Source organism: Triticum urartu, chromosome 6A, assembly GCF_056163025.1.
Source record: "Triticum urartu cultivar PI428250 chromosome 6A, HENAU_Tu73, whole genome shotgun sequence".
NCBI classification, from domain to species: Eukaryota; Viridiplantae; Streptophyta; class Magnoliopsida; order Poales; family Poaceae; genus Triticum; species Triticum urartu.
The window spans coordinates 311,228,363-311,254,347 of record NC_141878.1 but is presented as its reverse complement, the minus strand read 5'-3'; positions in this window follow the sequence as shown (position 1 = coordinate 311,254,347).

Here is a 25,985-nt window from a genome sequence, read left to right as displayed (position 1 = left end):
ATATCTCGGAATGGCTATGGAAATGCCATGATAGGTAGGTATGGTGGTTGTTTTGAGGAAGGTATATGGTGGGTTTATGGTACCGGCGAAAGTTGCGCGGTACTAGAGAGGCTAGCAATGGTGGAAGGATGAGAGTGCGTATAATCCATGGACTCAACATTAGTCATAAAGAACTCACATACTTATTGTAAAAATCTATTAGTCATCGAAACAAAGTACTACGCGCATGCTCCTAGGAGGATAGATTGGTAGGAAAAGACCATCGATCGTCCCCGACTGTCACTCATAAGCAAGACAATCAATAAATAAATCATGCTCCGACTTCATCACATAACCGTTCACCATACGTGCATGCTACAGGAATCACAAACCTCAACACAAGTATTTCTACTAATCCACAACTACCCACTAGCATGACTCTAATATCACCATCATTATATCGCAAAACTATTGCAAGGAATCAAACATATCATATTCAGTGATCTACAAGTTTTATGTAGGATTTTATGACTAACCATGTGAATGACCAGTTCCTGTCATCTCTCTAAATAGATATAAGTGAAGAAAGAGAGTTTAAATCTTTCTACAAAAGATATGCCCACGCTCTAACAAATATAAGTGAAGCAAAAGAGCATTCTACAAATGGCGGTTTTCTATGTAAAGAGAAACAGGAAATCTAAACTTCAAATGATATAAGTGAAGCACATGAAGCATTCTATAAAGCCATACTCAAAAGATATAAGTGAAGTGCATAGAGCATTATATAAATCAACCAAGGACTATCTCATACAAGCATGGTGCATAAAATAAAAATGAAAACTAAATGCAAAAGACACTCCAAGATTGCACATATCGCATGAATGAAACGAATCCGAAAACATACCGATACTTGTTGAAGAAAGAGGGGATGCCTTCCGGGGCATCCCCAAGCTTAGACACTTGAGTCTCCTTGAATATTTACATGGGGTGCCTCAGGCATCCCCAAGCTTGAGCTCTTGCCTCTCTTTCTTCTTCTCACATCGAGACCTTCTCGATCATCGAACACTTCATCCACACAAAACTTCAACAGAAAAATTGGTAAGATCCGTTAGTATAATAAAGCAAATCACTACCCTAAGTACCGTTGCAACCAATTCATATTTTGTTTTGGCATTGTAGATACTCTAATATAAATTTTCCATGGCTTAATCCACTGATATAAATTGATAGTTTCATCAAAACAAGCAAACTATGCATCAAAAACTGAATCTGTCTAAAACAGAACAGTCTGTAATAATCCGAACATTCAACATACTTCTGATACTTGAACAATGCTGCCAAAATTAGAAAAAATAAACAATTTGTATAGAAAGACAGTGCAAGAATAATCAGAACCATTTGACGTTCCAGTGAAAAATGTAAAATCGCGCACTACAGCCAAAGTTTTTGTCCTGCACGGTACAAACCAACAAGCAAAGTAAACATCCTAAAGGCAAACCTTGGCACATTATTTTTATAATACAATGGAATTGTACAAGGGGATAATTATTTTTGTTGAAAAGTTTCTGTAATTAAGATTCACAAAGTTTCCATGGGCATGAACAATGTTCAAGGGGAAATTACACATGGATGAGATGATCGTTTGCTCCCAGCTTAGATGGTAGAAAGGGTGGACTACTTTTGGTCTGGAAGAAGGAGGTGCGGATCTACTCCCGGGCTTCCACCCTTGATTTCATCGATGTTTCGGTAGAAGAGGAGAATGGAGATATGTGGAGACTCACCGGGATTTACGGTGAGCCGAGCTGGGAAAATAAGGATCGTACCTACAAACTGCTGCGGGACCTTCATGCGCAATCCAGGTTACCGTGGGCTGTTATAGGGGACTTTAACGAGATTCTGCTCTCATCGGAGAAGGAGGGGGGTGCTACCCGCCCTCACACTCGCATCCAAGCTTTTCAGGATGCATTGTCTGACTACTCTTTGGAAGATTTGGGATATGAAGGGGACAATTTCACCTGGTTCCGAGGAGGTTTACAAGAGAGGATGGACAGGGCAGTTTCAAATGCGGAGTGGCTACTAATGCACCCTTGGGCAGGTCTGAGCAACCTCGAGATGGGGAAGTCTGACCACCGACCCATTTGCTTGGATACTAATCACTTAGCTGGGGTGGCAGAGAGTAGGCCGACTTACAAAAGAAATTTTGAAGCTAGATGGCTAGCGGAGGAGACTGTTGAAGAGGTGGTGAAAACGACACGGTTAAAAGCAGCCCAGAGGGGTATTGGTCCCGGTGCAGGAGCTAAACTAGCTACTGTACACAAAGACTTGCATGCATGGGATCGGGCTGTACTGAAAGAGCCTAGATCGAGATTAAGAAATGCACAACGAGAGCTCGAAACACTCATGCAAGCTAGCCCGACACCAGGTATAAATTTGCAACGGAAGGAACTCTCCTTGTTGATTGAGAATTTGCTTGAACAGGATGAGATATATTGGGCACAGAGAGGGAAGGTTAGTTGGCTGCGCCGAGGTGACCGAAACACAACTTATTTTCACCACTCAGCCTCGGTGCGTCGGCGTAGGAAGTTAATAAAGAAGATTAAAAACAGTGATGGTTTATGGGTAGAAAGGTAATGATAATCTCAAGCCTATGATCCAGAATTATTTTAATGATCTGTTTACATCCACTTCGGCAGTTGTGGATCAGGGCCTATTAAACTCTGTAAATCCTTTGGTTACAAATGAAATGAATAATTTGCTTTTGGCTGAGTATACCAGAGAAGAGGTCCGTAAAGCTTTGTTCCAAATAGGAGATATGAAAGCTCCTGGTCCTGATGGACTTCATGCAATCTTTTTTAAAAGATTTTGGCATATTGTGGGCGATGAGCTGACAGATGAGGTACTTAATGCTGTAAACAATAAGAAGATTCCTAATGGCTGGAATTCTACAAATGTTGTGCTAATTCCAAAGGTGGAGAGCCCAGAGTTGATCACACAGTATAGGCCAATCAGTCTCTGTAATGTGGTGTATAAAATAATTTCAAAGATGCTTGCAAATAGGTTGAAACAGATTCTCCCTGAGATTATATCTCCAACACAGAGTGCCTTTGTGCCAGGTAGACTCATCACCGATAATGTGTTTGTAGCCTATGAAAGTTTTCATGCAATAAAAAAGAAAACTCACGGGGCTAACGGTTTCTGTGCTGTTAAGTTGGACATGAACAAAGCATATGACAGAGTAGAGTGGAACTTCTTGGAGAAGATAATGTTGAAGATGGGTTTTCATCCACATTGGGTAGAGCTGATTATGGAATGTGTATCTTCAGTAAGCTACCAAGTACGTTTTAATAATACTGAGACTAAAGAATTTTCTCCCACGAGAGGCCTACGACAGGGAGACCCTTTGTCTCCATATCTATTTTTGTTATGTTCTGAAGGATTAACAAGTTTGCTAGCACATGAGCAGGAGATTGGTGGCCTTGAGGGGGTCAGGGTCTGTAGAAACGCCCCCTCTATTTCGCATTTGTTATTTGCAGATGATTCGCTGGTTCTAATGAGGGCAGATTCACATAATGCGGGTACTCTAAAAAGGGTCCTTGATACATATTGTACGAGCTCAGGACAGCTTGTGAGTAATGCCAAATCAAGTATTTTCTTCAGCCCAAATACGAGTGTCCAGGTCAGAGAGACTGTTTGCAGAGATTTAAACATTATGATAGAAGCCCTATCTGACACTTATCTGGGCCGCCCTACTATGGTGGGGGTGGACAGGAGCGACTGCTTTCAGCATTTGATTGATAGAGTCTGCCAGAGATTGAAGGGTTGGAAGGAGAAAACACTTTCGATGCAAGGTAAGGAGATCTTGGTCAAATCTGTAGCACAAGAAATACCTTCTTATGCCATGTCTGTGTTTAAATTACCAAAAGGTATTTGCAAGTCTATCACCGATGAGATTTCTGGTTTTTGGTGGGGAGATACTGAGGAGAATAGAAAGATGCATTGGTTTGCATGGTGGAGATTGTGTGTCCCAAAGAAGGAAGGTGGGCTTGGTTTTAGATACCTGCATAGTTTTAATCTTGCTTTGTTAGCAAAACAGTGCTGGCGACTAATCCAGAACCTGGACTCTTTGTGTGCACAAGTTCTGAGGGAAAAATACTACCCAGACGGAGATATCCTCAAAGCAGGTCCAAAGAAAGGTTCATCCTACACGTGGCAAAGCATTGTAGCGGGCATCCAGACCTTCAAGAGGGGTTGTATATGGCGAGTGGGGACATGATCAAAAATTGATATTTGGCAGGACCCATGGATTGCATCGAGTGTGACATGAAGGGTAATCACTGAGAGGGGGGGAACACTTCACACCAAAGTAGAAGATCTAATTGATCCATATACTGGATAGTGGGACGAAGACCTTATTCGTGATATTTTCTCACCTATGGATGTACACAGAATATTACAGATTCGGTTATCTGCTAGCTTGACAGAAGATTTTGTAGGATGGAACTACACTCGCTCGGGCACCTTCTCCGTGAGGTCGGTGTACCACAGGGAATTTGAACACCAGCATGGATCACGCTTTATGAGAGCTGATGGACAAGGGAGCCACCGGATAAATGCGGTCTGGAAAGATATGTGGAGTCTTAAAATACCGGGGAAAATCAAGCATTTTGCTTGGAAAGTTTTGCACGGAGTTCTCCCTTGTTTAGGAGTTCTAGCTAACCGGCATATCCCATGTTCTCCACAGTGTCCAGTGTGCTCGGTTGGTGATGAGGATATACAGCATTGTTTGTTTAATTGCCAAAGAGCAACCCAAGTCTGGGATAGTTTGGGGCTGTTGCGAGACATACAAAGAGCTGTCATCGAAGATAGATCGGGATCTATAACCATGGAGATCAACTCGAAATTACGAGGCACAGATGGAGAGATACCAAAGGCAGAACTTGCTATTATTGCTGCATGGTACATATGGTGGCAGAGACGACAGTCAGTGAAAGGGATACAGGTTCAGAATGTGGAGAAAACTGCACTCTCGATCAAGGTGTTAGCAACAAACTATATTAGATCTTTTAAGCCGAATGGACCTGCTAGGAAGATTGATGGTTTATGGAAAAAACCAGTACATGGTATGGTAAAGATAAATGTTGACGCTGCTTTCCAGTCTGAGACACTATCTGGAGCTTCTGGAGCGGTAGCTCGAGATGAACGGGGTTTTTTTGTAGCTGCTGCATGCTGGTTCTTACCCAACGTCACTGATGTGGACTCGGCGGAGCTCATCGCAATCAGGAATGGAATGTTCTTGGCGAGTCAGATTGGCTGCTCTAGAGTCATGTTTGAATCAGATTCCTCTTTTGCTGTAGAGGCCATTAATCAGCTGGAGGGCTACTTAGGTCCCGAGGTAGCAACAATCGCAGAGTGCAAGAACTTGATGCTAGATTACGAGAAGATTTTCTTCAATCATTGCTTTAGGGAAGCAAACATGGTGGCTGATGAAATAGCAAAGTACTCCTTTAGCAATAGAGCTTCTGTAGTCTGGGAGGATGAAACTCCTGCATTTATTTCTCATCTGCTTGTAAACGACATGTCAATTATATGAGGAATAGAGTGTTTTACCGTCGAAAAAAAAGTTCAAGGACGTCCCCCACTTTCACAATGCTCGTCTATCTCACTTTCACTTTTCTTTTTGAAAAGTTTTGGGTACCCCTCTTTATTTTTTTGGTTTTAAACTATATAAAAGCACACATCAGAAATAATTAACTCTCTAAAACTTCCGGGTTGTCTCCCTAGTAGCGCTTTCTTTAAAGCCATTAAGCAAGGCATATAGTGCTCAAGTAATGAATCCACCCGGATCCCAAGGTATATCGAAGCCAATTTTAATTAACAATGATTTGTAATTTATTAGTGAGCACAAAGTAACATATATCATGCAATGACGAAGTCTAACTCTCTTCCTATGCATCGGCATGTCATAAAAGAACAATTCATGCACACATAGTAAAGGCCAACGCATAGTATAAATAGTTTCTTGCAATTCTATCGTATTGGAAACATAGAGAGGTGGAGATATAGTTCCTCTCTCATAATAATTGCAAGTAGGAGCAGCAAGCACATGCATATTATATTCATCAAAATCATCATGTGTAATAGTAAAACGCAACCCATAAATATAATCCTTAATAAGTGCAAACTTCTCTGATATAGTGTAGTTGGGAGAATTCAAAAAGATAATAGGACTATCATGCGTGGGTGCAATAGCAACAATTTCATGTTTAGCATAAGGAACTATAGAAAGTTCATCTCCATAAGCATAATTCATATTGGCATCTTGGCCACAAGCATAGCAAGCATCATCAAAAAGGGATATTTCAATAGAATCAACGGGATCATAACAATCATCATAGAAATCATCCTTCGGTAAGCACGAAGGGAAATTAAACAATGTATGAGTTGAAGAGTTACTCTTATTAGAAGGTGGGCACGGGTAGCTCATCCGCTCTTCCTCCTTTTGTTCTTCGCTCTCCTCATCATCTTTTTCATCCAATGAGCTCATAGTTTCATCAATTTCTTCTTCCATAGACTCCTGCAAAATATTAATCTCTTCTTGGACAGCGGAGTAGTCCACAATATATGGTTCAACATAGGCATTAGAAGCATAATTATCATAGAAATATTTAAGTATGGATTTTTTTAAAATTTGTAAAGAGTAGCATCATACTTTTCAATCAAAGAAGCAATTTCATAAGCACCCTTAAAAGCAACAAATTCTTCAATTTGTTGAACATCATAGAAATTATAAACACCCTTAGCATAAGAAGATATGATTCCATTATCACTAAACAAACATTGGTAGGGAAGGTGTTTCTTAGGGTCTTCAGAACAACAAGCATAATCATATATTTCACATGAATTCCAAGCATAGCATTGCAAACAATGAATTTGATCCAGTAAACGTTTCCCTTTTTCAGATATACGGTGTCACACATAACAAGCATGCTCATCTAAGGATTTGCCCTCAACTAAGCTAGTTGGGGTTTCAGCACGAGCACAAAGGGATCGAAGATGATCCAAGTAAAAAGCTTCAGGATTGTGATAGATTTTGAGTGGTTCTTCAACCATTGGTTCAGTAGGTACAATTAATTTTTTTGGTATTTTGCGTTTCCTACCCATAACTAAAGATAGAAAACAACTAAGAACAGCAAATAAAAATTACTTAGTGATAAAGCAAACAAGCACACACGAGAATATTCACCCCACGCTATGGCACCCCGACAACGGCGTCAGAAAAAGGTCTTGATAACCCACAAGTATAGGGGATCAATTGTAGCCTCTTTTGATAAATAAGAGTGTCGAACCCAATGAGGAGATAAAGGTAGAACGGATATTCCCTCAAGTTCTATCGACCACCGATACAACTCTACGCATGCTTAATGTTCGCTTTACCTAGAAAATGTATGAAACTAGAAGTATTAGGTAGGTTTTTGTGGATAGGTTTGCAAGAGAATAAAGAGCAACTAAATAAAAAGTAGGGGCTTTTTAGATAAAGACACAACTAAGTTAGTTTTAGTAAAGAGCTTGTTGTTATGAGAAAGTTATTTGTCCCTAGGCAATCGATAACTAGACCGGTAATCAAAATTGCAATTTTATTTGAGGGAGAGGCATAAGCTAACATACTTTCTGTACTTGGATCATATGCACTTATGATTGGAACTCTAGCAAGCATCCGTAACTACTAAAGATCATTAAGGTAAAACCCAACCATAGCATTAAAGTATCGAGTCCTCTTTATCACATACGCAAACAACCTACTTACTCGGGTCTGTGCTTCTGTCACTCACGCCACCCACCATAAGCAAATCATGAACATATTGCAAACCCTACAGCGGGAATCCCTCACGCTTGCATGACATGGAGAGGACAATAGGACAACATCAATAATAAAACATGCAACTCAAACCAATCACGATCATCAAATAACCCATAGGACAAAACGGATCTACTCAAACATCGTAGGATAGCCATACATCATGGGGAAATAATATATAGCATTGAGCACCATGTTTAAGTAGAGATTACAATGGGTAAAATAGGAGTTACACCGCTGCATAGAGGGGGGAAGAGTTGGTGATGATGGCGGTGAAGTTGTTGGTGAAGATTGCGGTGATGATGATGAACCCCGGTGGCACTCCGGCGCCACCGGAAGCGAGGGGGAGAGAGCCCCCTCCTTCTTATTCTTCCTTGACCTCCTCCCTATATGGGAGAAGGGTTTCCCCTCTGGTCCTGGGCTCCATGGCATGGGAGGGGCAAGAGCCCCTCCGAGATTGGATCTGTCTCTCTGTCTCTCTTTGTTTCTGCGTTCTCAGATTCTTCCCTTTCACCGTTTCTTATATTCTCGGAGGTCCATAACTCCGATTGGGCTGAAACTTTAACACGATCTCTATCCGGATATTAGCTTTCTTGCGGCGAAAGAAGGGCACCAACCACCTTACGGGGTGGCCACGAGGGTCAGGGGCGCGCCTGGGGGGGTGGGGCACGCCCCCCTGCCTCATGCCTCCCTCGGGCACCGTCTGGCGTAGATTTTTCTTCTCAAAAATCATATATATTCCAAAAAAATATCCGTTGGTTTTTATCCCATTTGGACTCCATTTGATATGGATATTCTGCGAAACAAAAAACATGCAACAAACAGGAACTGGCACTGGGCACTGGATCAATATGTTTGTCCCAAAAATAGTATAAAAAGTTGCCAAAAGTATATGAAAGTTGTAGAATATTGGCATGGAACAATCAAAAATTATAGATACGACGGAGACGTATCAATGCCTCGTGTCCTTTCCGGACTGCTTCTTATTTTCCTATTTTCTTAAATATTCCAAAACGGAGAAAAATTGCTATTAGAACTGTTTTGGAGTCGGTTTACTTACCATACCACATACCTCTTCCTTTTCGGAGGCTGAAACGTTCGGGAAGGTGTCCCTTATATACTCATCCGGGGTTACGGTTTCAATAACATTAGTTTCAAAATTTATAGGATTACCTGAGATATAATGTTTGATTCTTTGACCGTTCACTACCCTCGGATTTGTGCCCTCGAAGTTGTTGATTTTTATGGCACCGGAAGATAGACCTCCTCGATAACGTAATGACCTTCCCATTTAGAGAGGAGTTTTCCTGCAAGAAATCTTAAACGAGAGTTGTAGAGCAATACATAATCACCTACATTAAACTCACGTTTTTGTATCCTTTTGTCATACCATCTTTTAACTTTTTCTTTAAACAGTTTGGCATCCTCATAGACTTGGGTTCTCCACTCATAAAGTGAGATAATGTCAAATAGTCTCTTCTCACCGACAAGTTTGAAGTCACAGTTGAGCTCTTTAATGGCCCAATATGCCTTATGTTCTACTTCGAGAGGTAAGTGACATGATTTACCGTAAACCATTTTATACGAAGACATACCCATAGAATTTTTGTATGCAGTTCTATAGGCCCATAATGCATCATCAAGTTTCTTGGACCAATTCATTCTAGATCTATTAACAGTCTTTTCCAAAAATAATTTAAGCTCTGTATTACTCAGTTCTACTTGACCACTAGACTGTGGATGAAATGGAGATGCAATTCTATGATTAGCATCATACTTAGCAAGCATCTTACAAAAAGCGCCATGAATAAAATGTGAACCACCATCTGTGGTTAAGTATCTAGGGACTCCAAACCTCGGGAAAATAACTTCTTTAAGCATCTTAATAGAGGTGTTATGATCAGCACTACTAGTTGGAATAGCTTCTACCCACTTAGTAACATAATCAACAACAACTAAAATATGTGTATACCCATTAGAGGAAGGAAACGGTCCCATGTAATCAAAGACCCAAACATCAAATGGTTCAATAACAAGTGAATAATTCATAGGAATTTCTTGACGTCTACTAATGTTACCAATTCTTTGACATTCATCACAAGACAAGACAAACTTACGGGCATCCTTGAAGATAGGGATGGAAATTTTATCCATGGATCTGGATACCCATGGATACCCAACCCAGATGGGCAAGGGTATGGAGCACATTTCTGCCCATGGGTCCGTGGATATGAATAGCCACAAACAGTTGGGTTGGGCATGGTTATAGTTTGTTCTCCATGGATATCCAATGGATACCCGTATGACATGTGGGGCCATATGGCAGTGACAGTAGAAAGAGCGAATCAATGGGAAATGGCAGGAAATATGCAACTTGTGCCATGAGTTATATGCTATAGAATCAACCTCTGGTATGTCACACTTAAGGACTCATCGTATTACTTGTTACCTACTTATGCATGTAGATTATGTTGTCATTTGTGAGTGAATGATGATGAGTTAATTTGATCTTTGGGAAGGCTTCATGCTGACTTTTCTATGCCCATGGAGCTCCATGGGTATGTGGGTATCCAGCGGGTTTGGGCATGGGCACAAGTTGTGCCCATGGATCATTTGGTGGATGGGCAGAGGGTGGGAAGATGGGTCATGGGTAGTCTTGGGAACCCACTTGACCAAGGCCTTGGGAGCTTCTTCAAATGCATCAATCTCCTCTTGAAGCTTGGCCTTGCCTTTTTTTGCTTGTGGTATTGTGATCGAAGATCATCTTGAGCTTGTGTTCCTTGGAAAGAAGTAGGATCATACTTCTCTTGTTGAGGAACAAACCTCGTCTTGGGGTATTGATCTTCTTCCCACTCAACTCCATTGGCATTGAACTTTCGTTCAAAACCAATTCCATGATTCTTCCGGTGTCTTTCTTGCGTACAATTTACTCAAATTGCTTACTTCCGGCAAGGCTCTTGTAAACACCTTTCTCTATAATTCCCTTCAATAAGCTATTTTCTTTGCTCAAGTGTAACTTGGCTAAGAGAATCATTAGTGGAATCAAGAGAACTACTAGAAGCAACAACATTGGATTTAGCATGATTATTGTTACTACTAGAAGAAGAATCTTTCTTACTCTTGTTGCTAGATTTAACTTGTGGCATGTAAGTAGACAAGAGTAAACGCTTGGCAATGTAAGAAGAACTTTTCTTGCGAAGATCATCATTGATCGCTTTTAAGAACCCATGCTCTTGCTCAAGGTTGAGCTTTTCAAAGCGTAACTTTTCATGTGTCTTTAAAAGCTCTCGATGATTTTCGAAGGTAGTTTCATGAGCTAACTTAAGAGTGTTTAATTATTTAGTTAGACGCTCAATCTCCTTCTTATAATCGTCATTCGTTTTATCTTGATTAGCATGATTAATAGCAAGTTCATCATAGTTTTCATCACTAGAATTGTCAACAAGTAAATCATCATCACCTAGCAAATCATCTTCATCACTATTGAAATCAACATACTGGGGTGTGATACCTTTGGGCCTTTAGCGATGAAGCATCTTCCAATTCCTTTATTTGGTGACTCAAATATGCCTTAGGAGTTGGTTGACACAAGTGCTAGACCGGCAACACCTTCATCTTGAGTATATTCGGAGTCAGAGTGATAACTTCTCTCGGAGTGATTGTCGGAGTCGAAGCCGGATACCCATTCACCAACATGAGCTTGATGTCTTCATTTTGTGTAGCTCCTTGATGATTTATCCTTCCTTTCCGAATCCTTGCTTCTCCGTGATGTTCTTCGCTCATAACAGTCATCTCTACTCCTTCTCTCTCTTGGTGGTGATTCTTCTCTTCTACTTCTTCTTTTGGGAGAATCTTCTCTTCTTTTGTAGGGAGCCGTACACTCATTGGAGTAGTGTCCAGGTATTCCACAATTGTAGCAATGACGTTCACGACTCGAGGATCTTTTGTCATTGTAGGACCTTGACTTGGAACTTCTTTCCTTGCTCCTACACTTGTAGAACTTGTTGAAGTTCTTCACCATTAGGCTCAATTCTTCATTGAAGGCTTGTTTCTCACTTGATGATGTCAGAGCATCACATGAGGCTTTGTAAGCACCACTTGACTTGTTGTGAAGCTCTTCCTTATCCTTAAGTGAGATCTCGTGGGCAACAATTCTTCCAGTGACTTCCGTTGGCTTGAGATCTTTGTAATTGAGCATCATTTGGATCAATGTGCACACGGTATCATATCTTCCATCCAAGGTTCTTAGGATCTTCTTGATGATGAATCTATCGGTCATATCTTCACTTCCTATGCCGGCGATCTCATTTGTGATGAGAGCAAGCCTAGAGTACATTTCAGCGACACCTTCACCAGCCTTCATTTTGATCTTGTCAAGTTGACTTTGAAGCACATCCAATTTGGATTCCTTGACGGAGTCGGTACCTTCGTGCATATCAATCAAAGTATCGCAAATTTCCTTTGCATTCTCAAGATGATTGATTTTGTTGAATTCTTCAGGGCACAATCCATTGAAGAGAAGATCACATGCCTGAGCATTGTATTGCAGCATCTTCAACTCTTCCATGGTAGCTTCATGGTTCGGTTCTCTCCCATCAAAGAATTCACCTTGCAAGCCAATACACACAATAGCCCAAATGGCGGGGTTATGTCCAAGAATATGCATTTTCATCTCATGCTTCCAACCAGCAAAATTAGTACCATCAAAGTAAGGACCTCTACGGTGGTAATTTCCCTCGCTAGATGCCATACTCTCCTAGGTTGTGAAACCAAGGCTATGATCACCAAAAGCAATGGAAATTAAGGCAAATGGAGACCAAAGATCTGATACCACTTGTAGGATCGAAAGTATGTCTAGAGGGGGGTGATTAGACTACTTGACCAAATAAAAATCTAGCCTTTTCCCAATTTTAAGTCTTGGCAGATTTTAGCAACTTAGCACTAGTCAAGTAAACAACCTACACATGCAAGTCTAAGAGTATAGCAGTGTAATGTAAAACATTGCACATGAAGGTAAAGGGAGCAAACACAATGTAGACACGAAGATTTTTGGCGTGGTTCCGATAGGTGGTACTATCGTACATCCACGTTTATGGAGACTTCAACCCAGGAAGGGTAACGATTGTGCGAGTCCACGGAGGGCTCCACCCATGAAGGGTCCATGAAGAAGCAACCTTGTCTATCCCACCATGGCGATCACCCATGAAGGACATGCCTCACTAGGGTAGACCTTCATGAAGTAGGCGATCTCCTTGCCCGTACAAACTCCTTGGTTCAACTCCAGAATCTTGACGGAGGATCCCAAGTGACACCTAACCAATCTAGGAGACAACACTCTCCAAAAGGTAATAGACGTTGTGTTGATGATGAACTCGTTGCTCTTGTGCTTCAAATGATAGTCTCCCCAAAACTCAACTGTCTCTCACATATTTGGATTTGGTGGAAAGATGATTTGAGTGGAAAGCAACTTGGAGAAGGCTAGAGATCAAGATTCATATGATTGGAATGAAATATCTTGACCTCAACACATGAGTAGGTGGTTCTCCCTCAGAAAATGTATGATGGAAATGTAGGCATGTTCCGATGGCTCTCATCACGAACGAAGAGTGGGTGGAGGGGTATTTATAGCCTCCACACAAAATCTAACCGTTACACACAAATCACCAAACTCGGTGGGACCAAATAATGAAACTCGGTTGGACCGATTTAGTTCAGATTGTGAACAATAGGATTTTCGGTGGGACCGACATGTCAACTTGGTGAGACCGATTTCATCAGGGTTAGGGCATAACGTAATCTTAGTGAGACGATGACACAAACTCAGTGGCACCGATTTTGGTAATAAGCTAACCAAAGAGTTGGTCAGGAAAACTCGGTGAGACCGAAACGTTACGAGGGGGAAACAGAGAGTTTGCATTGCGAACTCGGTGGGACCGATCGCCCATTTCGGTTGGACTGAAATGTTATGAAGGGAAACCGAGAGTTTGCAATCCCATCTCGGTGAGACCGAGATCCCTATCAGTAAGACAGAAAAGACTAGGGTTTTGTAGCAGTGGCTATGTCAACTGAACTTGGTGGCGCCGAATAGAAAGTTTCGGTGGGGCCAAGTTTGACTTTTGTTTTGGGACATATGTGGATATGAGAAAGTGGTTGTGGGTTTTGGAGCATATCACTAAGCATTTTGAGCAAGTAACCCATTAAGCAACACCTCATCCCCTTTTAATAATATAGGCTTTTCCTATGGACTCAATGTGATCTTGGATCACTAAAAGATAAAATGTAGAGTCTTGAGCTTTAGAGCTTGAGCCAATCTTTTGACCTTAGCATTTTTTGGGGTCCACATTTCTAATCCATGCCATGCCAATCATTGAGCTTTCCTGAAATATTTATCTTGAAATAGTATTAGCTCAACGAGCTATATGTTGTTAGGAATTACCACAACCACCCAGGGATAGTTGCACTTTCAGAACGCCAAAGACACACTTCTCCGGGTTGAGCTTCAAGTTGATCTTGTGAAGATTAGAAAATGTCTCCTCCAAATCCTGAATAAGGGTGGGTCTATCCTTTGTCTTAACCACAATATCATGCATTTAAGCTTTAATGTTTCTGTGTAGCTGTGGCTCGAAACCAATCTGGACTGCCCTCGCAAAAGTGGACCCGGCACTCTTTAATCCAAACGGCATGCGGAAAAAACCATACGTACCACATGGAGTGATGAACGATGTCTTCTGTTTGTCTTCCTTGGTCATGAAGATTTGGTGATACCCAGAATATGCATCCACAATGGAGAGCAAATCACAGCCTGAAGTGGAATCCACAATCTGATCGATGCACGCCAAGGGAAACGGGTCTTTTTGGCAAGCTTTGTTGAGATCTATGAAATCTAAGCAAAGCCTCCACTTCCTGTTAGCCTTCCGAACTACCACTGGATTTGTGAACCATGTGGGGTGTAGCACTCATCTGACCAAACCAGCTGCTTCAAGTTTCTTGATCTCTTCCAGAATAAACTGCTGGCTCTCCAAGGCTTGCTTCCGGACTTTCTGCTTGATCGGTCGGGCATGTGGGCAGATAGCAAGGTGGTGCTCATTACCTCCCTAGGAACACTGGGGATATCAGATGGTTGCTAGGCGAACACATCGATATTCGCCTGCAGGAAGGCAACAAGCGTGCTTTCCTATTTGTCATCGAGGGTGGCACTGATAGTGAAAGTACCATCAACACCAACCAGCCCTGCCGAGACCTTCTTCACTTGGGGGCAGTGACCTTGGATCTCTTACTATTGGAGCTCTCTAGCAAGTCATCAATAGGCGCAACGCACTCCGGAGAGGTACGATGATACGTCTCCAACGTATCTATAATTTTTTATTGTTCCATGCTATTATATTATCTGTTTTGGATGTTTAATGGGATTTATTATACACTTTTATATTATTTTTGGGACTAACCTACTAACCCAAGGCCCAGTGCAAATTGCTATTTTTTTGCCTATTTTAGTGTTTCACAGAAAAGGAATATCAAACGGAATCCAAACGGAATGAAACTTTCAGGAGAGTTATTTTTGGAACAAACGTGATCCAGGGGACTTGGAGTAGACGTCAAGAAAGGAGCGAGGAGGCTACGACGCAGGGAGGCGCGCCTGCCTCCCGAGCGCGCCCCCCACCACCGACCTACTTCTTCCTCCTATATATATCCATATACCCCAAAAACATCGAGGAGCACCACGAAACCCTATTTCCACCGCCGCAACCTTCTGTACCCAAGAGATCCCATCTTGGGGCCTTTTCGAGAGCTCCGCGGGAGGGGGAATCGATGACGGTGGGCTTCTACATCAACACCATAGCCTCTCCGATGATGTGTGAGTAGTTTACCACAGACCTTCGGGTCCATAGTTATTAGCTAGATGGATTCTTCTCTCTCTTTGGATCTCAATACAAAGTTCTCCTTGATCTTCTTGGAGATCTATTTGATGTAATTCTTTTTGCGGTGTCTTTGTCGAGATCCAGTGAATTGTGGGTTTATGATCAAATTTATCTATGAACAATATTTGATTCTTCTCTAAAATATTTTATGTATGATTTGTTATCTTTGCAAGTCTCTTCGAATTATTACTTTGGTTTGGCCTACTAGATTGATCTTTCTTGCAATGGGAGAAGTGCTTAGCTTTGGGTTCAATCTTGCGGCGTCCTTTCCCAGTGACAGCAGGGGCAGCAAGGCACGTATTATATTGTTGCCATCGAGGATAAAAAGATGGGGTTTATATCATATTTCTTGATTTTATCCCTCTACATCATGTCATCTTGCCTAATGAGTTACTCTATTCTTATGAACTTAATACTCTAGATACATGCTGGATAGCGGTCGATGTGTGGAGTAATAGTAGTAGATGCAAAATCATTTCGGTCTACTTGTCACGGACGTGATGCCTATATTCATGATCATGCCTAGATATTCTCATAATTATGCACTTTTATATCAATTGATCGACAGTAATTTGTTCACCCATTGTAATATTTATGCTATCTTGAGAGAATCCACTAGTGAAACCTATGGCCCATGGGTCTATCTTTTATCATATAAGTTTCCGATCTATTTTACTTTGCAATCTTTACTTTCAATCTATATCATAAAAATACCAAAAATATTTATCTTATTATCCCTATCAGATCTCACTCTCGTAAGTGACCGTGAAGGGATTGGCAACCCTTTATCGTGTTGGTTGCGAGGTTCTTATTTGTTTGTGTAGGTACGAGGGGCTTGCGTGTAGTCTCCTACTGTATTGATACCGTGGTTCTCAAAAACTGAGGGAAATACTTACGCTACTTTGCTCCATCACCCTTTCCTCTTCAAGGGAAAACCAACGCAGTGCTCAAGAGGTAGCAAGAAGGATTTTTGACGCCATTGCCGGGGAGATCTACGCACAAGTCAAGACATACCAAGTACCCATCACAAACTCTTATCCCTTGCATTACATTATTTGCCATTTGCCTCTCGTTTTCTCTCCCCCACTTCACCCTTGCCGTTTTATTCGCCCTCTTTTTCCGTTCGCCTCTTTTTCGCTCGCTTCTTGTGTACTTGCGTGTTGGATTGTCTGTCACGATGGCTCAAGATAATACTAAACTGTGTGATTTTTCCAATACCATCAATAATGATTTTATTAGCACTCCGATTGCTCCTCTTACCGATGCTGAATCTTGTGAAATTAATACTGCTTTGCTGAATCTTGTCATGAAAGATCCATTTTCCGGCCTTCCTAGTGAAGATGCCGCTACCCATCTAAACAGCTTTGTTGATTTGTGTGATATGCAAAAGAAGAAAGATGTGGATAATGATATTGTTAAATTGAAGCTATTTCCGTTTTTGCTTAGAGATCGTGCTAAAACTTGGTTTTCGTCTTTGCCTAAAAATAGTATTGATTCTTGGAACAAGTGTAAAGATGCTTTTATCTCTAAATATTTTCCTCCCGCTAAGATCAACTCTCTTAGAAACAATATTATGAACTTTAAGCAACTAGATCATGATCATGCTGCACAATCTTGGGAGAGGATGAAATTAATGATTCGCAATTGCCCTACTCATGGTTTGAATTTATGGATGATCATACAAATTTTTTATGCTGGATTGAATTTTGCTTCTAGAAATCTTTTGGATTCGTCCACGGGAGGCACTTTTATGGAAATCACTTTAGGAGAAGCTACCAAACTCCTAGATAATATTATGGTTAATTATTCTCAATGGCACACCGAAAGATCTACTAGTAAAAAGGTTCATGCTATAGAAGAAATTAATGTTTTGAGTTTAAAGATGGATGAACTTATGAAATTGTTTGCTAATAAGAGTGTTTCTTCTGATCCTAATGATATTCCTTTGTCTACTTTGATTGAGAATAATAATGAATCTATGGATGTGAATTTTGTCGGTAAGAACAATTTTGGTAACAACGCGTATAGAGGAAAATTTAATCCTAGGCCGTTTCCTAGTAATTCCTCTAATAATTACGGTAATTCCTACAACAATTCTTATGGAAATTATAATAAGATGCCCTCTGATTTTGAATCTAGTATTAAATAATTTATTAGTTTGCAAAAGAGTTTCAATGCTTTGATTGAAGAAACATTGTCTAAGATTGATGAGTTGGCTAGGAACGTGGATAGAATTTCTCTTGATGTTGATTCTTTGAAACTTAGATCTATTCCACCTAAGCATGATATCAATGAGTCTCTCAAAGCAATGATAATTTCCATTGATGAGTGCAAAGAAAGAACCACTAGGATGCGTGCTAAAAAAGATTGCTTTATAAAAGCGTGTTCTTCTAGTTTTGATGATAATAAGGATGAAGATCTAAAAGTGATTGATGTGTCTCTTATTAAATCTTTGTTTTGCAATATGAATCTTGATAATGATGGGACTGGATATGAGTCAACTTTAGTTAAAAGGCGTCCCAATGATTTAGAGTTTTTAGATCTTGATGCAAAAAATGGTAAAAGTAGGATTGGAGAGGTCAAAACTTTACATAGCAATGAACCCACTATTTTGGATTTCAAGGAATTTAATTATGATAATTTCTCGTTTATAGATTGTGTTTCCTTGTTGCAATCCGTGCTAAATTCTCTGAATGCTTATAGTCAAAATAAAGCTTTTACCAAACATATCATTGATGCTTTAATGCAATCTTATGAAGAAAAGCTTGAATTAGAAGTTTCTATCCCTAGAAAACTTCATGATGAGTGGGAACCTACTATTAAAATTAAAATTAAAGACTATGAATGCTATGCTTTATGCGATTTGGGTGCTAGCGTTTCCACGATTCCAAAAACATTGTGTGATGTGTTAGGTTTCCGTGAATTTGATGATTGTTCTCTAAATTTGCACCTCGTGGATTCCACTATTAAGAAACCTATGGGAAGGATTAATGATGTTCTTATTGTTGCAAATTCGAATTATGTGCCCGTAGATTTCGTTGTTCTTGATATTGATTGCAATCCTACATGTCCCATTATTCTTGGTAGACCTTTCCTTAAAACGATTGGTGCAATTATTGATTTGAAAGAAGGGAATATTAGATTTCAATTTCCGTTAAGGAAAGGCATGGAACACTTCCCTAGAAATAAAATTAAATTAGCTTATGAATCTACTATGAGAGCCACTTATGGATTTCATACCAAAGATGATAATACCTAGATCTATTCTTGCTTTTATGCCTAGCTAGGGGCGTTAAACAATAGCACTTGTTGGGAGGCAACCTAATTTTATTTTTGTTTCTTGCTTTTTGGTTATGTTTAGTAATAAATAATTCATCTAGCTTCTGTTTAGATGTGGTTTTACGCTTTTAATTAGTGTTTGTGCCAAGTAGATCCTTTGGGAAGTCTTGGGGGAAGTTTTTGCGATCTTGCTGTAAAAAACAGAAACTTTAGCGCTCACGAGATTTGCTGCCATTTTTTACTGGGGAGTGCGATTAGGTTGATTCTTTTTGCAGATGATTAATAGACAAATTCCTCAATCCCAACAATTTATTTCAAGAAAATCTGGGTTACATAAGTATTCGAAACATACAGATTACTACAGACTGTTCTGTTTTTGACAGATTGTGTTTTTCGTGTGTTGTTTACTTATTTTGATGAATCTATGGCTAGTATAGGAGGGTATGAACCATAGAGAAGTTTGAATAAAGTAGGTTTAACACCAATGTAAATAAATAATGAGTTCATTACAGTACCTTAAGTGGTGGTTTATTTTCTTATACTAACGGAGCTCATGAGATTTTCTGTTGAGTTTTGTGTTGTGAAGTTTTCAAGTTTTAGGTAAAGATTTGACGCATTATGGAATAAGGGTGGCAAGAGCCTAAGATTGGGGATGCCCAAGGAACCCCAAGGTAAAATTCAAGTACAACCAAAAGCCTAAGCTTGGGGATGCGTTGGAAGGCATCCCCTCTTTCGTCTTCGTTCATCGATAACTTTACGTGAGGCTATATTTTTATTCACCACATGATATGTGTTTTGCTTGGAGCATCTTGTATGATTTGAGTCTTTGCTTTATAGTTTACCACAATCATCCTTGCTGTACACACCTTTTGGGAGAGAAACACATGAATCGGAATTTATTAGAATACTCTATGTGCTTCACTTATAACTTTTGAGCTAGATAATTTTGCTCTAGTGCTTCACTTATATCTTTTAGAGCACGGTGGTGGTTTTATTTTATAGAAATTATTGATGTCTTATGTTTCACTTATATTATTTTGAGAGTCCTTTAGAACATCATGGTAATTTGCTTTGGCTACAAAATTAGTCCTAATATGATAGGCATCCAAGATTGGTATAATAAAAACTTTCATAAAAAGGTGCAATGAATACTATGAGAAGTTTGATACTTGATAATTGTTTTGAGATATAAAGATGGTAATATTAGAGTTGAGCTAGTTGAGAGTCCTTTAGAACAACATGGCAATTTGCTTTTAGGCATAATAAAAACTTTCATATAAGTGCATTGAATACTAAGAGAAGTTTGATACTTGATGATTGTTTTGAGATATGGATATAGTGATATCAAAGTTGTGCTAGTTGAGCAGTTGTGAATTTGAGAAATACTTGTGTTAAAGATTGCAAGTTCCATAGCATGCACGTATGGTAACCGTTGTGTAACAAATTTGAAACATGAGGTGTTCTTTGATTGTCTTCCTTATGAGTGGCAGTCGGGGACGAGCGATAGTCTTTTCCTACCAGTCTATCCCCCTAGGAGCATGCGCGTAATGCTTGGTTTTTGATGACTTGTAGATTTTTGCAATAAGTATGTGAGTTCTTTATGACTAATGTTGAGTCCATGGATTATACGCACTCTCACCTTTCCATCATTGCTAGCCTCTTCGGTACCGTGCATTGCCCTTTCTCACCTTGAGAGTTGGTGCAAACTTCGCCGGTGCATCCAAACCCCATGATATGATACGCTCTGTCATACATAAACCTCCTTATATCTTCCTCAAAATAGCCACCATACCTACCTATTATGACATTTCCATAGCCATTCCGAGATATATTTCCATGCAACTTTCCACCGTTACATTTATGACACGCTTCATCATTGTCATATTGTCCTTGCATGATCATGTCGTTGACATCGTATTTGTTGCAAAGCCACCATGCATAATTTATCATACATGTCACTCTTGACTCATTTCCTTCCCGGTACACCGCCGGAGGCATTCACATATAGTCATATTTTGTTCTAATATTGAATTGTAATCATTGAGTTGTAAATAAATAGAAGTGTGATGATCTTCATTAATAGAGCATTGTCCCAAATAAAAAAAGTCCCAAAAATAAAAAAGAGAAAAAACAAAAGAAAGAGGAAGGGACAATGCTACTGTCATTTTTTCCACAGTTGTGCTTCAAAGTAGCACCATGATCCTTATGATAGAGAGTCTCTTGTTTTGCCACTTTCATATACAAGTGGGAATTTTTCATTATAGAACTTTGCTTGTATATTCCAACAATGGGCATATTGCTTGTGTTTATCCCTCTACATCATGTCATCTTGCCTAATGCGTTACTCTGTTCTTATGAACTTAATACTCTAGATGCATGCTGGATAGCGGTCGATGTGTGGAGTAATAGTAGTAGATGCATAATCGCTTCGGTCTACTTGTCGCGGACATGATGCCTATATACATGATTGAAAGTGCAACTATCCCTAGGTGGTTTTGGTAATTCATAACAACATATAGCTCATTGAGCTAATGCTATTCCAAGATGACTATTTCAGGAAAGCTCAATGATTGGCATGGCATGGATGTGAAAGTGGAACCCTCAAAATGCTAAGGACAATGGATTGGCTCAAGCTCAAAAGCTCAAGACTCTTCATTTTATATTTTAGTGATCCAAGATCACATTGAGTCCATAGGAAAAGCCAATACTATTAAGGAGGGATGAGGTGTTGCTTAATGAGCCTCTTGCTTCATGTGCTAATGATATGCTCCAAAACCCTCAACTACTTTCCCATATCCACATATGACCTAAACTCTAAGCCAAACTCGGTCCTACCGATTCTTCCTATCTGGTGCCACCGAGTTTCACTTGTCATTAGCCACTGCCAAACCCTAGCAATTCGGTTCTACCGATGAGGTTCTCGGTCCCACCGAGATGGGGTTGCAAACTCTCTGGTTCCCTTTCGTAACTTTTCGGTCCCACCGAAAGAGCGAATCGGTCCCACCGAGATTGCAATGTAAACTCAGTGTTTCCCCTTTGTAACTTTTCGGTCTCACCGAGTTCGACTCGGTCTCACCGAAAGAGCAAATCGGTCCCACCGAGTTTGCCTGACCAACTCTCTGGTTAGCTTATTACCTAACTCGGTCCCACTGAGTTTGTGTAATCGGTCTCACCGAGATTACGTTATGCCCAAACCCTAACCGAATCGGTCCTACCGAGTTGCATGTCAGTCCCATCGAAATTCCTAACGGTCACTAGGTTTACTATTTCGGTTAGACCGAGTTTTCTGATTCGGTCCCACCGAGATTGGTAAATTGTGTGTAACGGTTGGATTTTGTGTGGAGGCTATATATACCCCTCCACCTCTTTCTCATTCGAGTGAGAGAGCCATCAGAACACACACATCATTCCAACTCATTTGTTCTGAGAGAGAACCACCTACTCATGTGTTGAGACCAAGACATTCCATTCCTATCATATGAATCTTGATCTCTAGCCTTCCCAAGTTGCTTTCCACTCAAATCTTCTTTCCACCAAATCCAATCCTATGAGAGAGAGTTGAGTGTTGGGGAGACTATCATTTGAAGCACAAGAACAAGGAGTTCATTACCTACACACCATTTGTTACTTCTTGGAGAGTGGTGTCTCCTAGATTGGCTAGGTGTCACTTGGGAGCCTCCGACAAGATTGTGGAGTTGAACCAAGGAGTTTGTAAGGGCAAGGAGATCGCCTACTTCGTGAAGATCTACCGCTAGTGAGGCAAGTCCTTCGTGGGCGATGGCCATGGTGGGATAGACAAGGTTGCTTCTTCGTGGACCCTTTGTGGGTGGTTGCTTCTTCGTGGACCCTTCGTGGGTGGAGCCCTGTGTGGACTCGCGCAACCATTGCCCTTGGGTGGAGCCCTGTGTGGACTCGCGCAACCGTTACCCTTCGTGGGTTGAAGTCTCCATCAACGTGGATGTAGGATAGCACCACCTATCCGAACCACGGGAGAAACATCCGTGTCTCCAATAGCGTTTGAATTCTCCAAACCCTTCCCTTTATATTCTTGCAAGTTGCATGCTTTACTTTCCGCTGCCAATAAACTCTTTGCATGCTTGCTTGAATTGTGTGATGATTGCTTGACTTGTCCTAGAATAGCTAAAATCTGCCAAGAACTAAAATTGGGAAAAGGTTAAGTTTTTATTTGGTCAAGTAGTCTAATCACCCCCCCTCTAGACATACTTTCGATCCTACAGTGATCATGCCTAGATATTCTCATAATTATGCACTTTTCTATCGATTGCTCGACTATAATTTGTTCACCACCGTAATACTTATGCTATCTTGAGAGAAGACACTAGTGAAACCTATGGCCCCCGGGTCTATCTTTTATCATATAAGTTTCCAATCTATTTTATTTTGCAATCTTTACTTTCAATCTATGTCATAAAAATACCAAAAATGTTTATCTTATTATCTCTATCAGATCTCACTCTTGTAAGTGACCATGAAGCTACTAGATTGATACCTTGGTTCTCAAAAATTGAGGGAAATACTTACACTATTTTGTTGCATCACCCTTTCCTCTTCAAGGGAAAACCAATGCAATGATCTTTCCCTTAGGATGACTCCTGCCGGGATTAACTCCTTGAAATGTGTCGGTGGCCTTCAACTCATTCTCTGCTATCAGAAGTTTGCTGGTGACTACAGGGGAGATCAGATTCATCCCGCCCCGCTGTCCACCAACATTTTTGTGACATTGGGGTTGCGGATTGTTGGAGAGACCAACAACGGCAAACACCCTACCGGAGTGGTACAGTTAGGATGATCCTCTTCGTCAAATATGATGGGTGTGCTTGAGCATTTGAGCGACTTCCGGGCCTCTGGCGCTGGTTCCACGACATTGACTTCCCGTGCCCATCGTTTGAGCTGGCGGTGAGAGGTGTGCAGAGATGCACCCCCGTCAATGCACATGGCGTCAGTGGACTTCTGAAACTCTTTCTCACTGGTTTCCTCTTCATCCCCTCCATCGCTCTCATCATCACAGGCTTCCTTCTCTCGACCTCTGGCGGATTTTCCTTGGTTCCGGAAGGGTTTACTGGGGCAATTTACTTCACCCCACGACCATTACCGCCAGCGACATTCTGACCCTTTTCCTTGTCACACTTCTCATACTTTGCTCTTTTTCTCTTGACGAGCTGCTTGACCTGATAGCACTCTTGAAGGTCGTCGCCTTTGGTCTGATGAATCTTGCAATACAACCCATCACCTTTCCCAGCCTTCTCGGCAGCCACGGCCTCCCGGTAGTCAGCGCACACGACAGCTTCCTTGTCGGGGACCTCAGCTTTGGCCTTCTTGCTGGTACTAGGTGTACCCGATCCTTCAACAATCATCACTGCATTATCCTTCTGCTTCTTACTGCGCTTCTTGCTCTTCTTCTGACTGGTTGATTCATCATCATCCTCTGAATCGACATTGGTGCAATCTTCCTCTCCGGGCAACTTCCTCCCCTCCTGCATCCGGGCATACTTATCCACCAAAGTGTAAAGCTCCTTCATAGTCTTGGGCAACCGCACGTTCATCTTGGAACGAATCCGGTGGTTGCGCACATAGGACTGGGAGGCAACTATCACAGATGCCGGATGTATATTTGGGATGTTCCTATGGACCTTGCTGAATCTTTGTAAATACTTATGGAGGTTTTCTCCTTCCTTCTGCTGGAGAAGCTGCAAGTCGCTAGGTTGTCCTGGTTCTTGATGGCCTCTGGTGAAGTTGCCAATGAATTCATGGCACAGGTCAGCCCATGATGAGATGGAGTTCTCCGGTAGGTGCATCATCCAAGACCTCACATTGGACTTGCGAGCCAAAGGGAAGTAGTTGGCAAACACCTTCTCATCTCTTCCCCCGGCAGCCTGAACAGCGATGGTGTAGATGCTCAGAAACTCTGCGTGGTTCAGCCTTCCATCGTACTTCTTAGGTATTTCTGGCTTTAACGTGTGAACATACTTCCAATGGACTTGCCGCAGCTCTCGAGTAAAGGAAGGACACCGAACCTCGAAAGGTAGGCACCCGCCAATACCGAGCGTGGGCTCGTCAACGTCGGGGCCGTCGCACCCATAAGTCTGGTGGTGGTCGTCGCGGTGTTGCTCAACAACGACGCACGTGTCTCCCCTCCGCCTATCCTCTGGGGCTCGACATCGGCCTGGACGTGCTCGAGGGTTAGAAGCGGCCATGGCGGGGACATTGTATGGTTCTTGATTCTGCTGCGCTCGCGCTAGCTGCCGTGGCAGGGACTGCATCGCGGGGGTGGCCCCTTCCGTACGGCCAGTAGCACGAGCCATTGTTGTCACTTGGGGAGGCCATGGCGGGCCAGCTCGCTGCGAGCCCCCAGCCTCGGTGAAACCGAGAAGACTTTGGATGGTGGCACAACATTCGTCTGTTTGCTTGGCCGGTGGCGGAAACCTCAACAGCAGCTGAGCCCGTGCCACGGCCTCTGTGGCTGTACTTGGCATGGGTGATGCTGAAGTAGATTGCACCATCGCTTGGCTCCTGATGGTGCCAGCAGTGGTAGTACCATGCTCTCACTATTGCGGAGCGGCCATATGGATGGCAGGGCGGTGCGACGAACATGCTCGAGGGCTAGCGGCTCCGTCGGGTGCAACAACTTGGTCGAACCGTCCCGGGGGAGGCGCGCATGCTGCCGTCGCTCCTGTGGTGCCGGAGGGCGGCAGCGATTCACCCCGAACCGAGCGTCATTGCTGCGGCTGTGCCCATCTGTGAGAGGAGGGGGCCCAGACGGAGTAACCCTGTGATAGCCTGGCTTATTAGGGATGATATACTACTCATATCAATAAGGAATTCCTTCTTTTCCGGGAGCCCATTCGGAAAGAACTCCAAAGTTAAGCGTGCTCAGCTTGGAGAAATTTCAGGATGGGTGACTGACCAGGAAGTTGCTCCGGGGTGCGCATGAG